This window comes from Musa acuminata, chromosome BXJ3-4 (genome assembly GCF_036884655.1).
Source record: "Musa acuminata AAA Group cultivar baxijiao chromosome BXJ3-4, Cavendish_Baxijiao_AAA, whole genome shotgun sequence".
In the NCBI taxonomy this organism is placed as follows: domain Eukaryota; kingdom Viridiplantae; phylum Streptophyta; class Magnoliopsida; order Zingiberales; family Musaceae; genus Musa; species Musa acuminata.
In genome coordinates this window covers 31166237-31191213 of record NC_088352.1, presented here as the reverse complement: position 1 = coordinate 31191213, position 24977 = coordinate 31166237, and the positions used below count along the sequence as shown (strand labels likewise).

Below are 24977 nucleotides of genomic sequence, written 5' to 3'. Positions count from 1 at the left end.
AACAGATATTGTAATTTCTAACATTTCGATACTAAACTGCCTATAACTCCTTCTTGGAAACTCTGGTTAGGCAAAATATACTTTATTGGAAATTAAACTCATAGATCTATCTTTTGATATCTTACTTGAAAGATTTAGAGTATAAATATATACTAAAAAAATTATTTCTATTGACTCTATGGATTTCGTAAAACAGAAATGATGTTATATGATCTTTTATTACTAAATTATTTATAACTCTTTGTTGGGAATCCTAATTCATATGAAACTTAATTATTTAAGCAATAAGATCTTATTCTTTCATAAATTGAGTTTGCCTACAATCATTCCATGCATCATAGCATTGGTAAGAGTCCTTTTAAAGTTATTTATAGTGCTAATCCTATTGGTCCTTTGGACTTGATCCCTCATTCGACATCTAAGCAATTTAGTAGAGATGTTGATGAGAGAGTTAAGCAGATAAAGAAGCTGCATGAGGGTGTTAAAGCAACCATAGAAAAGTAAAATGAGAGATATATGCAAGCTACCAACAAACACAGAAAACATATGGAGTTTAATGTAGGTGATTTGGTCTGAATTCATCTAAGGAATGAGAGGTTTCCTTATAGTGCTAATCTTACTGGTCCTTTGGACTTGGTCCCTCATTCAACATCTAACCAATTTAGTGGAGATATTGATGAGAGAGTTAAGCATATAAAGAAGTTGCATGAGGGTGTTAAAGCAACCATAAAAAAGCAAATGAGAGATACATGCAAGTTACCAATAAACATAGAAAACATATGGAGTTTAATGTAGGTGATTTAGTCTGAATTCATATAAGGAAGGAGAGGTTTCCATCGAGTAAATTTAAAAAATTAAAACCAAAAGTTGATAGTCCATTCAAGGTTCTTAAGAGAATCGAAAAAAATGCTTATAAGATCAAGCTGCTTGAAGATTATGGAGTGTCCCTAACATTTAATGTGGTTGATATAAGTCCTTTTCATAATCATGTCAATGAAACAAACAAGGACTTGAGGAAGTCTTTTCCAACTAAGGGAGATTGACACAAGAGTGCCTAATTTGCTACAATCTGTTCATATGGATCTTGCTGATAATATGATATATTTTTCAGCTCACAATGTTGCCTTATAGTTTTCAACTCAACCCACTCAAATATGATAGCTCACGAGCACATTCTTTGGATAAAGTTATAGTTGTTTCAAAGTACTTTTCTTCATGACCAAGGAATGAATTAAAGAAGTTAGTTACCAGTTGTAAAATAGTTAATTTCGAAATTTCCTATACATGAAGGGTTATTTCATGTGCTAGTACTTATTTTGGTATTTAGGGGTTAGAAAGAACTTTAGAAACTTATGATATTGACAGAAGCTTTCTTAGAGTACTTTCTTAAACTTTGTATCTCTTGAATATGTCCTTGAGTGGTATTTTTTATTTTTAGTTCTATATCCTTATTTATTATCCTTGGGGTGATAATATTTCTGTATCCCTTTCTAATTTTAAACTTGGTGATGAGCTTTCTTTTTTATCTTATAAAGTTTTATCGTTAGTTCGTTCCTTTCCTACTATCAATTTTCTTCCGAAATCTATTCTACAATACCCCCCGGTATCATCATCCCTCTTAAATATGTTAATTTAAAGGGTGTGATACTCCTTCTTTCACTTAACATATCTTTTAGTTTTTATAAAAAATTAAGTTTTTTTATTACCATGAAGAGGCTTTAAATCTCACACAACGAGTTCCTCGTATCACTATTATTCGTACTTTACATATTTTTTATTTAAAAAAATTATAATTTTTATTTTGAGCTTTAGATGATCATATTTTTATTTGTACTAATGTTTGGAGTGTCACTAGCAAATGCACTCTTAAATGATAGTCACTTGTCATTGGATACATATTGATTGAACCATGTAAAAATAAATTATTATTTTTAGAGTTTTTGATAAACAATATACCTGATAATATTTATAGAACTATAAAATAATTTTAAAAAGTATTATTTGATTTTTTAAGTTTTTAATTGGTTTTGATAATGCAACGACAAATACCATTTGTATTCCATAATTACAAGAAGATTGTCAACTTGCTTTTCATGGTTTTTGTTTTTCATGTTAGATGTGCTTGCTGTGATTTGAATTTATGTGTATAAGATGAACTTAGATTTTTTGAAACTTTTATTTCTCCTATTAACTAAGTTATTTTATTCTTATGGGGTCATCCACAAGTAATGAAAAATTGAACTAGATTTTATAAATTAAATAGCAAAAGGCCCAAAACATTTTCCTACCCAATGAAATTCTATATATGAATTAATTAAAGAATATTTTGAATTAAAAAATTATTATTATATATTTTATTATAAGTAATATTAACCAAATTAGTTTATATATATAGCATTCGAACGCCTGTGAAAGAATTTTAACAATTATAAAAGTTTTAACAATACAATATATACTTTTATATGGTGTTTATTATCCTACTATACATAATATTTTAGTTGTTTGTATTAATATTATTGGTGCAATAGAAGAATATCAAAATAAAAATGATTTAAATATGATAATAATGACTATGAAATCAAAATGGATAAATTATATTTTTGAAATTTCACTGGTTTATTTAGTTACATATGTATTGGATTAGATAGTTTAGGTGATTATTTAAGGAAAAAGTACATGAACCAAATGAAAATGCAAAAGATTCAAAAATAATCATTATCAAATTATTCACAAATGGACTATTCAAATTCGATCTATGAATTTGGCAAATTATTTACTCATAGAAAAAAAAAAGATGACAATGAATCAAATAAAAGACAAAAAGGAAATAGTTCTAACCTTTCATGATGAAAGATTGGAATTATAAAAACATATTTGAGAGATACTTCAAAGAAAAAATACCTGATTATTATGCAAGTCACATTATTTTATGAGATTTCATTAAAAAAAATACATAGATATTTTTCTATGGTTACCATTAATGCACAACTTTAAAAGAAAATACAAGTATGCACAACTTACAACGATGAAAGAAATTAAGAAGGAATTGATGAAAGAGATAAAAATATATTGAACTTTCTTATTTATCTATTTATTACAAAAGTTTTGATATTAGTGATAAAATTAGATATATTGAAAAATTTAACATTAACTTATATGACTATTATAGTACTAACTATAGCAGAGACATGGTAGCTCCAAAACTTTTGTATTTACTGATCATGTTAGCAAGGTTGAGAAAATCTTTAAGGGAGAAAAATTATTAATACAAAGTAAAAAAAAAAAAAACTACAGGGATCCTCAAGCTTGAACTCCAAGCTCGATATGTAACAAACAATTTCTTTTGAGTTCGGTGACACTACTATAGATATAAAATTTTCTATTCTAGAATAGTAGGCATAATATACAATAATATTTTCAATCTTAGCAAAGATTACAAGACAAATACTATCGACTCTAACGTCGATAGTAGTTGTCGAGCAAGCTTTCAACATAAAAGAATGAATCCTACGTGAAATCAAAACGAGCATGACCTTTGAACTATTTGAGATTCAAGTATATATCAATAATTAAACAAAGACGATAAAATGAAACTAAAAGATCATTAATGGAGACAATAACCTCCTATTCAACACATCAACCAAAGAGATTATTGAAATGTATAGCATCGATAGTAATTAAATATTTATAATTTTACTCAATTTTATATTAATTTTTGTTATATCATTACACATTTACACTCATTATGAATGTAAATCAATTTTTTATTTAAAAATAAAATTATAAAATTTTTATATTATAAATTATTTTGAAAAATATTAAAAATTTATTGGCTCGAATCAGATAGAAACTAGTGGAGCCTGAAATCGAAAATTCCAATTCTAGTTTCAAAATTGAGCCTTATCAGTTTGAGTTTGATTTTATATTTTGCCCAACCTTAATCAGACCTACATTGGTGTATTCCTTCTAAAAAAATTTATATTTTTTTAAAATTTAAAAAATTAATTCTTAATATGCATCTTAAATATTGATTTGGTGATCATGTACCAAATTCAGTTATCAAAGATTTAAATCCTCATGCTCCTCAAAGATTGTTAATTAGTTTAGTTGATAATGATCTTTATAATTTATAATAAAATCTTAAATCTCACCTTTGCCCCTTATCCTTTGATAAAAAAAATAATGTGAAATGTTTGATTTGAAACTTTCTACTTGATGTGCGTGTCATCTTATACTTGTATCACATATCATCTTTCTCATTATATTAAATTATTATATATATATATATATATATATATATATTTCCCTTTCATCTTATACTTGTATCACATATCATAGAATATACTCTTCTTATTCATATCAGAAGATAGAATAACCACGCAACTCGTAAAAGATCAACCTGCCCATAATCTTGTACATAAGACTGATTGGCAATGAACAAACATTAGTTAAAGTGGCATTTGTTGCCTTGTTGAAGGCATGAATACTCATGATCACACGATCTAATTAAAAGCCTTCCATTAGTCAAATTTACAATGGATACGGATAAGTCAAATTTATGATGAACACAGATAATACAAAACAGTAATAAGTCAAATTTTGAATGGATATGTACATGAAATACTCAGATTTCCTACTTCAGACTTGGAAAAATATATGATCAAAACAACAATAGCAGCGACTCTTCACATAAATATGCATCCAATGTATAACAATACATTGAAAGAAAAAAGTTTTTCATGATTTCATTTTTCCAAGGTCGTATACATATTCACGTAACCAAAAGCTTTAAATATGTTTGCACTGTCTCAAAAAGTTTGCATCTGTCGAGAAGATCTAAGTTAGAAGATACTGGGGACAAAAGAAAAGTCAAAACCAAAAGAGATTTCATATTTCCAGCTAGGTGTTAGAAAACACAGACTATATATCAGGTTGGCCAAGACAAAAAACCCAAAATAGATCTTCAGCAGGAGAACATTGCTACCTTGACATTATCCTTCACTTGGGGAAGATGCTGCACTTCCACCGGCCTGTCTCTTGTTCTGCCAGAAGATCCAGCATCTGAGCGCTCGCCCTGCATGTAGTACCAACCAAATGGGCACAATATGCTGGTGGAACTGTCAAAAAGAAAGTGCATCATCTTATAAGACAGGAATGATGAGTAAGCAAGCTGGAGCTACAAGAAAAGGTCCATAACTTACCTACTGACACAGATCGAAAGCAAAGCATAACTCAATTTAATAGGCAGATAATTATGTGCATAAGTTAACTAAGAAGGCCGTTTAAAACTGTTTTAAACAGATCATTGTCACTTACACATAATACAAATTGTGAGTTAACATCTGCAAACCATCTGCAGAAAATTTATTTTCATCCATAAGAACATGATAATGAGTGGATCTGCTGGTCCCCTGTGCAAGGCAACAACCAGTTGGATCTATCAAGAATTGAGAAAACATTCTTGGTTGTAGGCCCCCTTTGCTTGTCATCAAAAGTACCTGTATGCCAGCACGGCTACAAAGATAGAAATCAAACTCAGTGGGACAGCAGATCTTCTTGTCAACCACAGTTCCTAAAGTTGCCACTCCAAATTAGTTCCTACAAGCAGCTAAAATCATGGAAACAGAATAAACAACCTGGTAATGTATTTCCGCTTCTATCTGTCGAATCACGACTACAGTGGACTTCAGGAAAAAGCCCAGTGTGGGGACTCTTCTGAACGTCCACAGATGTTACACAAGGTAACCTTGTTGCAAAGAGGCACAGGCCTATAATGTTTAGTTAGGAAACTATCAATCATTTGTTGTGTTTGGTTAAAAGCAACACTAAGAACAATAAATAGCACCTTTCTAATGGCATCCATTTCATACAGTAAGACATGGCTAAATTGGCCTTTGCTTACCCCGTCCCTGCATATAAGAAGGAATTTTCAGCAATATAATGAAAACAAAGGTCGTTATGATACAATCAATTCATATGTAACCTGTGAAAGATTATTCTGTGGGGTTTCTGATTCCTGTAAAAGGCAAGACTGACATGAGGCAAAGTTACCTAATCATCCCTCCATAAAGAGTTCCTTTATTTGTGTCCTTGATAACAGTAAACAGGTCCTGGATCATTTCCTGCCTGTGTTGCTGACCAGAAAATAGACCTCCGTACTTGGTAACTTCAGGCTAATCAATAGATGCAACGAGCCAAATTGAATCAACAATGTATATGGCAGTTCTTTTAGCACTTTCGGAATAACAAACTTTGTGACACTTTCATAAAAAAAAATAGTTTACAAAAATAAGAATAAGCACTATAACATGTGAGTGTAAGCAAGTCCAACTTCAAGGTGGTTTCTTGCATTCTTAGGAACTGCTTGCTGATGGATGGAGAAGAATCATCTTCGCCTGGTGATGGATATGTGACATCAGCTCCATAGACATAAAGTAACAGACCTTCACATTGATTTTTAGAGTAACATTTTCTAGATATTGTTTGTTACACCTAGACACCTGTCCAGGCATGCAACATTGTGATACAATTACAACCTCAGATTCACGTATTCGCTTGATCCTTCCTCTGAATATAAATGGAAAAGTACATACCATGAGATGTTATACTTGGACAATCCAGCGTATGTAGAAACATAGAATATAATAATACATATTAGTAACTGAATATTTTTGTCAACTACTCCCATTATAGCAATGTTTCCATGGATTGGTTCCTGATGTCTAGGAATGCAGATTCCAAATGATCAGAACGAGCAGATCGAATATCAACAAAAGGCCTTGGATTGATAACCTTTCAGAGTTCATACAAAAGTCATATGCAGCATATGATAATGAACAAATACTATCAACAAATTGCTAAGAGAAAGACTCCTAACCATTCCAGCACTATTAAAAATGGCAATCAGATCACCACAAAACCGAAATACTTCATCCTACCTAAACGTGATGAAAAACTCAAGCATGTCCAATATTCAATAGCGCGACCATTCACCATTTTCTGTACAACCACAAAGAATTCGTTCAACAATTTTATAACTTAAAACAAAGCAGTATAATATGATCAACTTTAACAACAGAGTAAATCATTTTAAAGAGCATATTAACATGACTCAGGATTTCTCTCGCCCTGAGTCATGGTACTTCAGCTGCCAACCAGAACATGACAGTTCCATGTTACAGTTCAACGTACAACTACACGGAATACATGCATATGCATAATAGCCATAACTGTTGGATAACACAGGCACATATATTGCTTTTATAATATGCATACACATTCAGACATAATACCAAAACAACCTTTGGTGCAGCTAAAACACGAGGTTCGACAGAAGTGAGTTCATACTTCATCTTGATGCCAAACTCCATCGTGAAATCATCATTATTGTAATTGTTTTGGTGGACCATCTGCAAATTTCGAAAATCATAACATGTAGGAAGATAAGCAAGTGCAGATAAGTCACTCGGTCCTATAAATTACAGTAACCGATATAAAGATAACCTGACAGAATGGTTTAATTTTTTTAATAGAGAGCACTATTTGCTGATCAAATTTAACATTTATAATACTAAATAGATAATCAAGTTAGCGAAAAAAAGACACCTCCAAAATGCTTCTTTCCATAGTTGGTGGCCGCTGACATGTTGCTCTCAATAATTCAGTAACTTGCTTTTCATTCAGCATTTTTTGAAAATTGATCCTTCGATAATTTTGCAGACCTAGTCATTCACACATACATAAGAAACCATGGATATCAACACTCAGAACAAATTCACAAGATTGCCACACTAAGCAAAAACCTCCATTGGTAAGTAGGTTGGCCTACTGTCAGTGCCAGCTTGAAGACAAGGTCAGGAAACACAACACACTTCAAAGTAAGGTCTATCATAACGAATCATACCGCCTAGTATGGGTGGTATATACCGATCCGATAAGCTATCGGTACGCGGATCGCCTGCTATCGAGCGGTACATTAAAAAAAACATCGTATCAAACGATACGGGGTAATATCGAGTGGTAACGATCGAAATTTCGACTGTTACCACCCGATACCACTCGGTAACGGTCGAAATTGACCGTTAGTGCACTATAGTAGTGCTCCAACGGTCAATTTGACCGTTGGAGCTCTTTCTCATTCTATTTAAGTCATTCTTCTCTCCCCTATTTAACCCAAAGGGGAAGGCAGTAGCATCAGTTGCATCGTTAGAAATAATCGAGTCGGACGACGAGACACCTTCACAATCACATTCTCTTTCTCACTCAGTCCAGAGATATGATAGCAACACGAACAACAGTGCCTCGACAGATGATGGCGGTGATGCCGGGCAGTCGTTGGTCTCGTCTACACAACTTGAGGGTGGTGAATGGACTGAGGAGCAATATTTTACACATACCACTCAAGATTTAGATCGTGGAACTCGACAAGATACTGGTCAAGTTTATGCACGGAATGGGAAGGGGAAGGGGAAGGGAAGGCAGTGGATGAATATAAATAAATGCGACAGAGCATACATGATATAGACACAAAAAGAGATTCATCGTATTCACAACCATCGTATTATGGAGAATCATACGGGCAACAACAATATGGTGATAGTTAGTCATCCTTCTCTAAGCAACAATATGATACAGAACAGCAGATCAGTAGCGAAAGTAGAAGCTCTGACATTTACCAATATATGTCTCAAGAGCTACCTCGGACAAATATGATTCATGACGATTAGTCTACGATCAGCACCACATTGATACATCAATGGCATACGGTGTATCAATACACTATGTCATGAGATCAATTTCATGATTGAGTCCAACAAACGTATCATATTGATATGTAGATGTATCGGATCGAGGACCTCGATCCACCACTCGTGGAGGCCCGTCGTTCGTTTTAGTGGTAGAATCAAGTAATCAACAATCAGGTATATCTACATATGTGATTATTTAATTCATTTGAATTTTAGAATTTATATTATAAAAAAATAATCTAATAATTCAACTGATTTTTCTGTAGATATTTCAATCTATAACTGATTGAAATACGAATATCGAACAAGACTACCTCGAACAACTGATTTTCCAAAGAGAATCGGATGCACATCATCAAATTGACGGATTGACATATCATCGGAGTTATATGTTGTTGAAGCTCATCCTTATTTGTTACTGTTTTTGTTACAAATATAATAAAGATGTTAATGAGACATTTGTACAAAAAAAATTATGAAATATATTTTCCTCCGCCATCTGACATAAATTTTTGAACAATGAAGTATTTTTGTTTCTGTTGGATGATATACTTGTAAGCTAAGTTTTTTTTTTCTTTTTATTTTTATTCTCTTTGTTGTTTTTCTCTTGTGCAAACCAAAAACAAGTTGGATGCTAAACTCCTTTTGGAGGTGGCGAAGGAGATGCACAACATGGAGACATCCCTTGAAGCAAGACAAGAATGGGAAAGCCTTGCATAGGCCGTCAAATTGCATGGAATAAAAGGCACCATCAACATTCCATTACCAACCTGATTAAGGTTCTCTTTAGTGTGAATATACTTTCTTTAATATAAATATATTATATTTAGATGTGAACATGTCTTATACATGTCAGGAAACATATTATTTAGATTTTATACATTTGTCATAATTAATGATACAATTATACTTTTGTACCAAATGAAAAATAAATAGAATTTATAATTCTTCTAATACAAATATGTTTTCTATATGATATCAAAGTTTTATAGAATTTATAATTATATACAACTCCATAGATAATTACATCCATCTTCATTGTTCTCCATCATCAAGTATGTTGTGTACTCTATATTTATTTATCCTAAATAGAGGTTTACAATTTTGTTCTTTTATAAAACTCCCTTACAGCACATCCTCCCATCATTAATACTGATGGGGAATCCAATTTCATCACAGTTAATTATATTGTTCTGGCCTCTTAAGACTCTATACCAAACACAAATTAGAACCCAAATCCACTTTGATATGTGAGTGATTAGAGTGCATATATATATATATATATTGTTATCCAACAATATTTTTCAGACATGGTAGTATAAATCCTCATCATTGGCTTCTTTTTTTTTTTTCATTATGTTATATTAACTTCATTGATTCTATCTTTCATACGCCCACTCTTATGATTGGGTAGGTACTCAAGGTGCTATCACAATATCAATGTCAATGGACTATTCTGTAGACATTATACATTCATCCTCTCAATCTTCCCCTAACACACTCATTTTCACTCACTTCATTATCACAGGAATTACTCATCCACACTCATAAATCCCAGGACATGTCTCTCGAGCTATCAAGGAGCCATCTTGGCGTAATGTTATGGCTGATGAATTTAATACTTTGCTTTAAAAAAAAAGGAACTTGGGAGCATGTTTCATCCACCCATTCCCAAAATATTGTTGAGTATTTCATAGTAAATGCACACTGAATAATTTATCTCATGCTATATAGTACGTCTTGTAGACGATGGATTAAAAATAAAAAATAAAAAAATTACATTAAATAATGTACATAACTTTCAATGAGATTACTATTTTGTGAGAGCATAATAAATTGAGAAAGTATTTTTTTGTGAAGTTATTATATCTTTAATGTAAATAAACTTTATTTAAGTATGAATATATTTTATACACATTAGGAAACACTGTATTTAGATTTTATACACTTTCTGTGAACAACCATATAATTATATATGGTAGAGATAAATTAATCTTTCACGCCGTATGATGAAGATGGGGAAGAACGAGAGAGACAGAGTTCAACCTCATCACTTTCTCAATCTTGTCGTTCCTTTATCCCTTCCTGTCGCTGGTTTCATTTTCTCCACTATCACTAGAAAGAGTAGAACAAGAAACAGAGCCTCCTCCAATGCCTCAAAGAAAGACGAAAGCCTCATAATGGATTCCTCTGAATTGAGCTCACGAGGACAGGAAGAAGCACAAAGAGAACCTGTGAAGGTGCAGTGCTCGAAGAACATGGAAGGAGAGAACGAGAGCTTGAAGCGTCTTGTATCTGCCATGGAGGACAGAGCAGGCGAAGCGGAATCCGAGTTCCGGGACTACCGCGGTGCGACAGAGAAGGAATCGCTGTTGCCGAAGCTCCAGATGATCTGCCTGGCTTTCCGGCTCGACTGCCTCGAAGCTCGAAACCAGAGGCTAGAGGCGGTCATTGCCGATCAACAAGCAGCCATCGAAACGCTCAAGGAAATGGGAGCAGAGCTCAAATGGCTACTGGGGAATGAGAAGAAGTCGGCCGAAGTAGATGAGCTTCATCTGCAGGCTCGAATCCTGGGCGATCGAGAGATCGAGTTGTCGAAGATCGAAGCGGAGCTGAGACAAGTCAAGGATGCAGATGATCAACTACAGGAGGAGAAGAAAGCATTAGACCGAAAGATGAACTCACTGACAGCAAAACATCTATCTGCATCGAAGGTCACAAAACTCCCAATCCTTCAGGTATTGAGTACATCATATTTTTTGTCTGATCGATTGTGTCCTCCTCTCATGTCCATAGATTGAAGGAGATGACAACACGAGGATGGCATCCATCGAGGAATTGCCTGATCAACAAGAGCAGTGCATGCGTCGGTGGTACGTGGAGATGGTGGAGGGGCTCGCATGCTTGAGGCATGAGCTATTGATGAAACAAGAAGAGGTAGAACCAGTGCAGAAGAGCATGGAGCTGCCAGCAGATGATGAGGCCAAGGGTACTGAATTCCATGATCCCTCGCCAGTCGCAGAGCCTGGCCATGGAGTTTGCTTGGATGCAGCAGAAGCAGCAAGGAAGAAGCACTCGGGCTCAAGCCAACCAGCAGACGACATTGATCATGAAGCTTGCTCGGATGCTGCAGCGAGGAAGAAACCTTCAGGGGCGAAGAAGACAAGATCGCTGTTCAATTTCAAAAGTTGGGCCAAAGGAGGGACCGGCAAGGTGAAACAGCTTCAAGATTCGTAAAGATTGTGCCGGGGACGAGATCGAATATTAGATTCTAACGATAGATTCTCTGACCTATAAATTGGTTTAGATTTAATGGATGAGTCAAACTCAAGTATCTACTGCAAGGCAAATAAAAAGAAAAGAAAAGGAGAATAAATTAATTATTTTTATTGAGTTACTCTGGGTTTTCATTTTTGGTCTGCATGCTTATTTGTATAACTTAAATCGAGTTTAAAAAATAGATACTTGAATCGTGCTTGGATCAATCAACACACCATGCATGGAATTTTTAATTATTAAATGATAAAGATAGTCGGTCTGATTTTTTTCGTTAGTCGAGTTCAGGTCCTGAATTATTTCTTGTTATGAGGGGGAAAAGATGATGACAAGAAGATGACAATAACTTTTTTATATTCTTATATATATATATATATATATATATATATATATATATATATATATATAGTGTGTGTGGCTTCTCTTCTTTAGGGTCTTGGGAGCGGAGGTAACATTTTTTCACTCGAACATTTGTTGGGAGGAGTAACAAAAGGATGGGCTTATGACATTCAACCCTTTCTCTAATGCTAGAATGATGATATCATGAGTGTCGTCGATTGATGAGTCGGTTCGGTTGGTTCATTATTGAAGATGTAAGCTCATCTAGGTACCTCTTCTTAGTTGATGTGAAAGACTTGGTAAGGCGGGATCATATAAGCTCGATCTGAAGTCATTATATTGGTGAGGACCCAATTCAAGATGGTCGAGTAGGTGGATTGAGATCTTTCTGGTTACAAAATTCCTCTCTAGAGGCTAGGTCATTCGGGCATCTTCGGGAGGTCGACGATCCTGCATGATAAACCAATGCCAAGCGTTGTTCGATGCAGCTCCTCTGATGCTTAAGTTAGTGAAGGGGAGAAGATAACAGTGTAAACTATATGACTGAGTTAGTATATAGAGAGAGAGAGAAGAGGGGAGAAAGAGCCCCCTTTTCGGGATAAGCTAATGGGTTCTTTTTATACATGATCCTTGGGCCTTCTTACTGGTGGCCTGAGATAAGATTAGGTTAATCGTTTAATCATTATGGTCTTTGATCTTGATAAGATAGAGCAGTTATTGATCTTAATAAGGTAGGATGATTATTACTAATCATTGATGTAGGGCACATCGGGACACATTGCGACACCATTTTGGGGCTGATGACTTGGAGCCCTACTTAGGTGTCAATTTTTGTGACAGGTGAATTGGCGTGGAGTAAAATCATCCCTATCAGGGTAAATGATATAGTTAAATTATTTTTACTTATATTTATCGTTTCTGATATTGAAAATAAGAATTTTAATGTTATTTTCTATTATAATTATGAAATTATATCGAGATAGTTTTGTAATTGAAACTCAGGTATTCTTATATCTGTTAAGAAGATATTCTCATAAGTTCAACATGGATATTACATGATATATATATCGAAAAATCTTGTTAGTAATGTTTTGTGAAGCGGCAAAATTATTTCAGATGCAACTAGAGCTACCAATATATACAAATTTAATGAATGCATGGAAAGGATTAAAAACATCCCAATGATAGTTGTATCCTGATTTGTCAAATTGAGAAAGAGAGGTAGACTAATCCTTCAAACGTGGTCTTTAATAGGTAAATAGTGGCAATGAATAAATATTATTTTTTGATACTTTTGGATACATCACCGAGAAACACTGCAACGAGTTAAAGGAAAATACTATAAACCACCATAATTAGTCTTAATCCCAACAAAAAAAATAGAAGTTTACAAATGTCTTGTTGTAATGCTTTAGGACCAACCATGTGGTAAGAAATAGATAATCATATTATATATAGTTATCTTAAATCATTATATAGTTTTTCATGTAACATATATAATAATTTCAACTACTTATAAAAAAATACTGTAAACTAGCCTAACGAGTCTTAGCCTTAGAAAAAAAAAAACAAAGCTTACAAATATCTTAATCTAATGTTTTATGATCAATGATATGATAAGAGATAACGAATCATGTCATATATAGTTATTTTAAATCAATATATATAATTTTACGTAATCTATATAGTATTTTAGACACCTGACCATGAAACACCGTAAAGAGTTAAAGGAAAATATTGTACACTACCCTAATGAATCATAACCTCAGCGAAAAAAAAAGGAAAGAAACTTACAAATGTCTTGTTTTAATATTCTAGGACCAATGATAAGATATGATGCAAAGAATCATATAACCTATTTAGTAGTTTTGAACATCTTGCCAAATAAACACTATATACATTCTAAACCTAGTTAATGACTCTTAACCTCAACCAGAAAAAATGAGAACCAGAAAAAATGAGAACCTTATAAATGTCTTGTTTTAGTGTTATGAGATCAACTATATGGTAAAAAGATAGAGAATCATACCATGTATAAAGTTATCTTACATCATTATATTGTTGGGTCCAGTCCATACTTGACAAATTGGACCGTTTGAACCCAAATCAAAAAATCAGTAATCAAGAGAGAAAGGGATGGCAGCGTGCGTGTGTGAGTGCAGCCTGCAGCGGCGTGCGAGAAGAGAGAAATAGAAAGAGAAAGTTAGGTTTTTAAGATTTCTACTTGACGATTGGTGGCCAAACGTTATCAGTTTCGACTCAAATTTTATGTGGAGAATCCTTGTAGCAAACTCTATAATCCTAACGGTGTTGATCTGCAGTTTACCCTCTTTAAGGTACTTTCCTGTGATATCCACTTTGTGAGATCTAGAATTCTCTTTTGAGGAGATCCATCGTGATGATATGTTAGAGCCAAGATCTATATTCATGTTATACTGATCCTCTAGTTATTCTAGAGAAGACATACTGTAAACCTGTTATCATTATTATTGATAGTGGAAGTTTGAGGTGGACTACGGTTCCGTGATTTTTCCCACATTGGGTTTTCCACGTTAAAAGATTTGGTCTCATTGTGTGATTGATTATTTGCTCTATTGTTTATGCTGTGCTGGTTGATATTTACATTTGGATATCAAGTTGGTATTTTGATTAGGAACCCATTTTGATACACAAAGAGGGAAAAGAATATTCCACTTTAACAGGTTTTTCTCAACAAGTGGTATCAGAGCGTCTGGTTGTTTGGTGCTAGTTTTTTCTTGTGTGATTGAAATAGAGCAGTCAGATAGTATGATTAAATTGAACTCATCAAATTATTCCACTTGGAGGCGTTTGATGGAAGATTTGCTCTATTGCAAAGATTTGTATAAGCCTATCAAGGTTAAAGATAAACCTTCTACTATGGACGATAAAGAATGGGAAGTTCAACATAGAAAAGTTATTGCCTATATTAGAAGATGGATGGATATAAACTTGCATGAGCATATTTCTGATGAAACCAGAGCTGATGTTGTTTGGCAAAGGTTAGAAAATCTGTTTGCGAAAAAGATAGTGGGAAATAGAATTTCTCTCCTTAGAAGACTTGTAAATTTGAAGTATAAAGATGGTGGTAACATTGTTGAGCACATAAGCCTATTTCAGAGTCTTGCAAACAAGTTGGTTGCTATGAAAATGAATATAGATGATGAGATGCAAGGATTATTTCTTCTCATCTCTTTACCAGAAAGTTGGGAAACGTATGTGGTGACTATTTGTAACTCCACGCCAAAGGGGATTTTAACTATAGATATGGTTAAAGACAGTTTGCTAACTGAAGATGCCAGAAAGAAAGGACAGGGTGAATCTTCTTCTGGTGCATTTGTTACTGAAAAACAAGAAAGACATGGAAGAAATCATAGCAGAAATCCACATGGATATAGAGGAAGATCTAAGTCTAGAAGAGATATCAAATGTTTTCACTATAATAGGCCTGGTCACATGAAGAAAGAGTGTAGGTCTTGGAAGCGAGAACAGAATGAAATGAAGAAAAATGAGAAAGAGACTAATATAGTTACTGCTGAAGGTAATATCACTATTGTCTGTGATGATGGTTGTGTTAGTCTTGTAGCTCAGGACAGTAATTGGGTAATTGACTCTGGTGCTTCATTTCATGTTACTTCTCATAGTGATTTCTTTAGATCTTACACTATTGGTGATTTTGGTAATGTTAGAATGGGAAATAGTGATACATCTAAGATTGTGGGTATTGGAGATATTTGCTTGGAGACCAGTATTGGGAGCAAATTGATACTCAAAGATGTAAGGCATGTTTCAAATATTCGTCTTAACTTGATATCTATAGGTAAACTTGATGATGAGGGCTTTGCATATTATTTTGGTGAAAGTAAATGGAAACTCACTAAAGGTTCTCTAATTGTGGCAAAAGGAAAGAAGATTAACTCTTTTTATGTCATGGAAGCTAAGCTACACAAATGAGAGATTAATGTAATTCGAAAAGGTGAAAGTATAGATCTTTGGCATACCAGGCTTGGACATATCAGCGAGAAGGGACTTCAAACTCTTGCTAAAAAGTAGTTCTTACCAGAGTTGCAAGGTACATCTCTTAAATCTTGTGATCATTGCTTAGTTGGAAAAACACATAGAGTTGCATTTCAGACATATCCATCATCTAGAAGATCAGATATTATTGATTTAGTTCATACTGATGTTTGTATTATGCAAACTAGAACTCTTAGATGTGCTCTTTATTTTGTTGCTTTTATTGATGACCATTCTAGAAAAGTGTGGGCTTTTGCTTTGAAATCTAAAGACTAGGTACTCGATGTTTTCAAGGAGTTTCATATCAGTATTGAAAGAGAAACTGGCAGAAAGCTAAAGTGTATTCGATCAGATAACGGTGGCGAGTACAGGGGTCCTTTTGAGAATTATTGTAGGTTCCATGATATCAAGCTTGAGAAAACAGTTTCTAAAACTCCTCAACAGAATGGTATGACAAAAAGGATGAATAGAACCATTGAAGAAAAGATTAGGTGTATGCTTTCCCATGCCAAGTTACCAAAGTCATTTTGGGGGGAGGCTATGAGAACTACAGTTGATCTAATAAATCTTTCTCCATCAGTTCCTCTAAAAGGTGATATTCCAGAGAGATTATAAAGAGGAAAAGATATATCTTATAATCACTTAAGAATCTTTGGGTGTAAAGCATTTGTTCATATTTACAAAGATGAAAGGTCCAAGCTTGATAATAAGGCAAAAGCATGTATCTTCTTGGGATATGATCATGAAGAGTTTGGGTACTGATTATGGGATCCAATGAACAAAAAGATTATTAAAAGAAGAGATGTTGTATTTCTGGAAGACCAATTGTTTGATGATGATAATAATATTGAGAAGCCAGAAACCTCTGTTTATATTCCTTGGAGTTTGGGTCCAGTTCCTTCACTTGTAGTTCATGATGATCATGAGGGAGATGAACAAGAAGATCATAGTGAGAATATAAGTGATGATACTCCTACAGTTGATGATGCTGAACCAACTGAATAAGCACCTCCACCATTAGTTGAGATTCTATTGAGAAGATCCACTAGAGAGCGACAACCATCTACCAGATATCCTCCACATGATTATGTTATGCTTACTGATGGGGGAGAACTAGAAACTTACCAAGAAGCTATTCTACATGAGAATAAGAATGAGTGGGTTAAAGTCATGCAAGAAGAGATGAGATCCTTGCTTGAGAACTACACCTATGACTTGGTAAAATTGCCTAAAGAGAAGAAAGCTCTCAAGAATAAGTAGGTTTATAAATTGAAGACTGAAAATAATAGCTTATAACAAAGATACAAGACACGACTAGTTGTGAAAGGATTTAGTTAGAAGAAAGGTATTGACTTTGAAGAAATATTTTCTCCAATTGTGAATATGTCCTCTATCCGAGTTGTTCTTGGTTTAGCTGCCCACTTGAATTTAGAAGTTGAGCAATTTGATGTAAAAACAACATTTATTCATGGTGACTCAGAAGAAGAAATTTACATAGAGCAACTAAAAGGTTTCAAAGTCAAGGGAAAAGAAAATATGGTGTGTAAGCTTAGGAAAAGCTTATATGGACTCAAACAGGCACCTAGATAGTGGTATAAGAAGTTTGATTCCTTTATGATGAGCCAAGGGTATGATAGAACCACATCTGATCATTGTGTGTTTATGAAGAAATTTTTAAATGATGATTTTATTATTTTACTGCTATATGTTGATGATATGCTGATTGTTGGCCATGATGTTGGAAAAATTGGAAAGCTTAAAAGAGAGCTAAGTAAGTTTTTTGCCATGAAAGACTTAGGATCGGTGAAACAAATACTTTGCTTGAAGATTCTTCGTAATAGGAAGAAAAGGAAGATTTGGCTATCTCAGGAGACTTATATTGAAAAGGTTCTTGAAAGATTCAACATGAGTAAAGCCAAAGCAGTTTGTTCCCCACTTGCAGGTCATTTCAAGCTTAGTTCGAAACAATGTCCTACAAGTGAGAAAGAAAAAGAAGAAATGTCCAGAGTGCCTTACTCATATGCAGTAGGCAATTTGATGCATGCTATAGTTTGTAATAAGCCAGATATAGCTCATGCAGTTGGAGTTGTTAGTTGATTTCTCTCTAATCCTGGAAAGGAACATTGGGCAGTAGTGAAATGAATATTAAGATATCTAAGAGGTACTTCCAGGTTATGTTTATGTGTTGGTAATGATGAACCTGTGTTAGAAGGGTACATAGATATAGACATGGCAGGTGATACTGATTCCAGGAAGTCCACTTCGGGATTCTTGATGACATTTGCAGGAGGAGCAGTCTCTTGGTAGTCTAAGTTACAGAAGTGTATTGCTCTATCAACCACAAAAGCAGAATACATAATTATTACTAAAGCCTGCAAGGAAGCTTTATAGATAAAAAAGTTTCTATAGGAATTGGACTTGAAACAGGGAGGATATACTATTTACTGTGACAGTCAGAGTGCTATTCACCTCTCTAAGAATTCAACATATCATTCTAGATCCAAGGATATTGATGTGAGATATCATTGGATTCGTGATGTGCTTGAGATGAAAGAATTACAATTGGAAAAAGTACATACCAATGATAATAGTTCAGATATGTTGACAAAGTCTTTGCCTAAGGAGAAGCTTGAAGCATGTAGGCGAAGAGCGGGCTTGGTACAATCCACCATATGAGTTGGAGGGGGAGAATTGTTGGGTCCAGCCCATATGTGGGCTTGGACAAATTGGGTCATTTGAGCCCAAATCAAAGAAATCAGTAATTAAAAGAGAAAGGGCAAATTTGGGTGATGGCAGCGTGCGTGTGTGAGTGCAGCGTGCGGCGGCGTGCAGAGAAAAGAGGAGAGAGAAATAGAGAAAGAAAGTTAGGCTTTCAAGATTTCTGCTTGACGATCGGTGGCCAAATGTTATCAGTTTCGGCTCAAATTTTATGTAGAGAATTCTTGCAGTAAACTCTACAATCCTAACGGTGTTGATTTACAGTTTACCCTCTTTAAGGTATTTTCCTGTGATATCCACTCTATGAGACCTAGAATTCTTTTTGAGGAGATCCATCCTGATGATATGCTAGAGCCAAGATCTATATTCTTAATGTTATACTGATCCTCTAGTTATTCTAGAGAAGACATACTATAAACCTGTTATCATTATTATTGATAGTGGAAGTTTGAGGTGGACTACGGTCCCGTGGTTTTTCTCATATTGGATTTTTCACGTTAAAAAAATTAGTCTCATTATGTGATTGATTATTTGCTCTATTGTTTGTGTTGTGCTGGTTGATATTTACATTTGGATATCAAGTTGGTATTTTGTGAGGAACCCATTTTGATACATAAAGAGGGAAAAAAATATTTCGCTTCAACGGGTTTTTCCCAACATATATAGTGTTTTATGTAACGTATATTATGTTTTTAACAACTTACCAAAAACCATTATAAATAGTTAAGAAAATAATATAAACCAACCTAATGAGTCTTAATCTCAACAAAAAAAAAAAAAAGGTTTACACTCCAAAAACACACGTGTCCAGTCGAGTATTATGCGCAAAAGGCCAGAGCTTTTAAGAAGATATTAGGCCATTTCACTGCTCTTACCCTTTCCGGTCTTCTTCTTTGTGGTTGTTTTCTTGCTTCTTTCTTTTTTAATAATTTTTTTCCATAAGTATTACATTAAATTGCATATTAAACTGCGTATAAGATGTTCTGGACTCAACTGTGCACTAACCACAGGATGTATAAACATACACAAAAGAGTGCTTCTTGTACTATTAACCCACCATAAGAGAAATTTGAAATTTTGAGTTGAAGGAAGTTTAGAAATTGGGTTTCCAGTTTACTGATTATGTGAATTCTGAAAATTTATTTCTTAGAATGACACTTGAACTTTGTTGACAGGTCTTCTCGTTTAAGCTACAGGGAGCTTATAACATGATGGTTAAGCTTTCAAGAGAACAGTTGGATAGAGGTGTTATATGCTCTTCTGCCAGAAATCATGCACAAGGGGTTGCATTATCTGCTCAGAAATTAGGCTGTGAATCGTGATGCTGTGATTTTAATTCCAATTACACTCCGGAAATTAAGGTATCTGAATCACTCAGAGCCATCATTTTTCCTATGATGGGGATTCACAAAGGTGAAAATTAACATGTGTGTTTTTGTTTTTTGCTTTCAGTTGTTGTCGACCTCTTATTTTTCATTTTTTTTATTTATAGTGGCGCTCAGTTGAGAGGTTGGGTGCAACACTTGTCCTCAAGAGAGATTCATATGATGAAGCACAGTCATACACTAAGCAGCGTTCCAAGCAGGAATGCCGCACATTCATACACCTGTTTGATCATTCTGATGTTATTACAGGTCAAGGAACTATTGGAATGGAAATTGTTCACCAACCGAAGGCTCCACTTCATGCAATATTTGTACCAGTTGGAGGTGAGGGGCTTATAGCAGTAATTGCTTCTTATGTAAAAAGAGTTCATATATTGTCTGGATACATGTCCGTATTACCCTTTGCTACTTCAATATCCTTTTATTATTGGAACATTCAGTCATATATTCTATCAACCAAAGATCATAGATACGTTACTCGTTGGGAAAAAACCTGTTAAAACGGAATATTCTTTTCCCTCTTTATGTATGTTCCTCCTCAAAATATCAACTTGATATCCAAATGAAAATATCAATTAACACAATATAAATAATAGAGTAATTAATTAATCATACTGAGACCAAATCTTTTAATGTGAAAAACCCAATATGGGAAAAACCATGGACCGTAGTCCACCTCAAACTTTCACTATTAATAATAATAATAACAGGTTTACAGCAAATCTTCTCTAGAATAACTAGAGGATCATAATAACATCAAGAACATAGATCTTGCCTCTAGCATATCATCATATAGGATGAATCTCCTCAAAAGAAAATTTTAGATCTCACAAAGTAAGTATAGCAGAAAAATACCTTAGAGAGGATAAACTATATATCAACACCGTTAGGATTGTAGAGTTTGCTGCAAAAATTCTCCACATAAAATTTGGGCCAAAACTGATAAAGTTTGGCCACCGATCATCAAGTATAAAACTCAAAAACCTAATCTTTCTCTCTCCTCTCACTTTGCGATCGCTCACGCTCGCATGCACACACGCACGCTGCTCTCTCTGATTTTGCTCTATCTCACATCTTTATCTTTTAATTGCTTATTTGGGCTAAATAAGCCTAATTGTCCAAGCCCATATGGGTTATACCCAACAATTCTTCCTCTCCAACTCATATGGTAGGCTGTACTAAGCCCGCTCTTCGTCTACATGCTTCAAGCTTCTCTTTAGGCAAAGACTTTGTCAACATATCTGAACCATTATCATTGCTATATACTTTTTTCAATTGTAATTCTTTCATCTCAAGCACATCACGAATCCAGTGATATCTCACATCAATATGCTTGGATCTAGAATAGTATGTTGAATTCTTGGAGAGGTGAATGATGCTCTAACTATCATAGTAAACAGTATATCCTTCCTGTTTTAAGCCCAATTCTTGTAGAAACTTTTTCATCCATAAAGCTTCCTTGCAAGATTCAGTAATTGCTATGTATTCTGCTTCTATGGTTGATAGAGCAACACAATTTTGTAACTTTGATTGCCAAGAGATTGCTCCCCCTGTAAATGTCATCAAGAACCCCGAAGTAGACTTCTTGGAATTAGTATCCCCTGCCATGTCTGCATCTGTGTACCCTTCTAACACATGTTCATTATTACCAAAACATAAACATAACCTGAAAGTACCTCTTAGATATCTTAATATCCATTTCACTACTGCCCAATATTCTTTTCCAGGATTAGAGAGAAATTGACTGACAACTCCAACTACATAAGCTATATATAGCCTAGTACAAACCATATCATATATCAAACTACCTACTGCAGATGAATAAGGCACTTTGGATATTTTTTCTTTTTCTTTCTCACTTGTAGGACATTATTTCGAACTAAGCTTGAAATGACTTGGAAGTGGAGAACAAACTGCTTTGACTTTACTCATGTTGAATCTTTCAAGAACCTTTTCAATGTAAGTCTCCTGAGATAGCCAAATCTTCATTTTCTTCCTATCACGAAGAATCTTCATACCAAATATTTGTTTCACCGATCCCAAGTCTTTCGTGGTAAAAGATTTACTTAGCTCTTTTTTAAGCTTTCCAATTTTTCCAACATCATGACCAACAATCATCATATCATCAATATATAGCGGTAAAATAATAAATCATCATCTGAAAATTTCTTCATAAACACATAATGATCAGATGTGGTTCTATCATACCCTTGGCTCATCATAAAGGAATCAAACTTCTTATACCACTATCTAGGTGCTTGTTTAAGTCCATATAAGTTTTTCCTAAGCTTACACACCAGATTTTCTTTTCTCTTGACTTTGAAACCTTCTGGTTGCTCCATATAAATTTCTTCTTCTGAGTCACCATGAATAAATGTTGTTTTTACATCAAGTTGCTCAACTTCTAAATTCAAGTGGGCAGCTAAACCAAGAACAACTCGGATAGAGGACATATTCACAATTGGAGAAAATATTTCTTCAAAGTCAATACCTTTCTTCTAACTGAATCCTTTCACAACTAGTCGTGTCTTGTATCTTTGTTATAAGCTATTATTTTCAGTCTTCAATTTATAAACCCACTTATTCTTGAGAGCTTTCTTCTCTTTAGGCAATTTTACCAAGTCATAGGTGTAGTTCTCAAGCAAGGATCTCATCTCTTCTTGCATGACTTTAACCCACTCATTCTTATTCTCATGTAGAATAGCTTCTTGGTAAGTTTCTAGTTCTCCCCCATCAGTAAGCATAACATAATCATGTGGAGGATATCTGGTAGATGGTTGTCGCTCTCTAGTGGATCTTCTCAATAGAATCTCAACTAATGGTGGAGGTGCTTATTCAGTTGGTTCAGCATCATCAACTGTAGGAGTATCATCACTTATATTCTCACTATGATCTTCTTGTTCATCTCCCTCATGATCATCATGAACTACAAGTGAAGGAACTGGACCCAAACTCCAAGGAATATAAACAGAGGTTTCTGGCTTCTCAATATTATTATCATCATCAAACAATTGGTCTTCCAGAAATACAACATCTCTGCTTTTAATAATCTTTTTGTTCATTGGATCCCATAATCAGTACCCAAACTCTTCATGATCATATCCCAAGAAGATACATGCTTTTGCCTTATTATCAAGCTTGGACCATTCATCTTTGGAAATATGAACAAATGCTTTACACCCAAAGATTCTTAAGTGATTATAAGATATATCTTTTCCTCTTTATAATCTCTCTGGAATATCACCTTTTAGAGGAACTGATGGAGAAAGATTTATTAGATCAACTGTAGTTCTCATAGCCTCCCCCCAAAATGACTTTGGTAACTTGGCATGGGAAAGCATACACCTAATCTTTTCTTCAATGGTTCTGTTCATCCTTTTTGTCATACCATTCTGTTGAGGAGTTTTAGAAACTGTTTTCTCAAGCCTGATATCATGGAACCTACAATAATTCTCAAAAGGACCCCTGTACTCGCCATCGTTATCTAATCGAATACACTTTAGCTTTCTGCTAGTTTCTATTTCAACACTAACATAAAACTCTTTGAAAACATCGAGTACCTGGTCTTTAGATTTCAAAGCAAAAGCCACATTTTTCTAGAATGGTCATCAATAAAAATAACAAAATAAAGAGCACATCCAAGAGTTCTAGTTTGCATAGTACAAACATCAGTATGAACTAAATCAATAACATCTGATCTTCTAGATGATGAATATGTATAAAATGCAACTCTATGTGTTTTTCCAGCTAAGCAATGATCATAAGATTTAAGAGATGTACCTTGCAACTCTGGTAAGAACTGCTTTCTAGCAAGAGTTTGAAGTCCCTTCTCGTTGATATGTCTAAGCCTCTTATGCCAAAGATCTATACTTTTACCTTTTTGAATTGCATTAATCTTTCCTTTGTGTAGCTTAGCTTCCATAACATAGAAAAAGTTAAGTTTCTTTCCTCTTGCCACAATCAGAGAACCTTTAGTGAGTTTCCATTTGCTTTCATTAAAATAGTGTGCAAAGCCCTCATCATCAAGTCTACCTATAGATATCAAGTTAAGACGAATATTTGGAATATGTCTTACATCTTTAAGTATCAATTTGCTCCCAATATTGGTCTCCAAACAAATATCTCCAATACTCATAATCTTAGATGTACCACTATTTCCCATTATGATATTACCAAAATCACCAACAGTGTAAGATCTAAAAAAATTACCATAAGAAGTGATATAAAATAAAGCACCAGAGTCAATTACCCAGTTATTGTCTTGAGCTACAAGACTGACACAACCATCATCACAAACAATAGTGATATTACTTTCAACAGCAATTGTATTGGTCTTTTTCTCATTTTTCTTCATTTGATTCTATTCTTGCTTCCAAAACCTACACTCTTTCTTCATGTGACCTAGCTTGTTATAGTGAAAACATTTGATATCTTTTCTAGACTTAGATCTTCCTCTATATCAATGTGGGTTTCTATT

General features: G+C 34.2%; 2 pseudogenes; one reads left to right on the top strand and one right to left on the bottom strand.

Moving 5' to 3' along the window:
• Window positions 1-4963: 4963 nt before the first annotated feature.
• On the bottom strand, window positions 4964-7370 carry LOC135636389 (protein argonaute MEL1-like; annotated as a pseudogene).
• Window positions 7371-10927: 3557 nt separating this feature from the next.
• Window positions 10928-24977, top strand: part of LOC135636388 (threonine dehydratase biosynthetic, chloroplastic-like) — a 54812-nt pseudogene continuing 40762 nt past the window's right edge.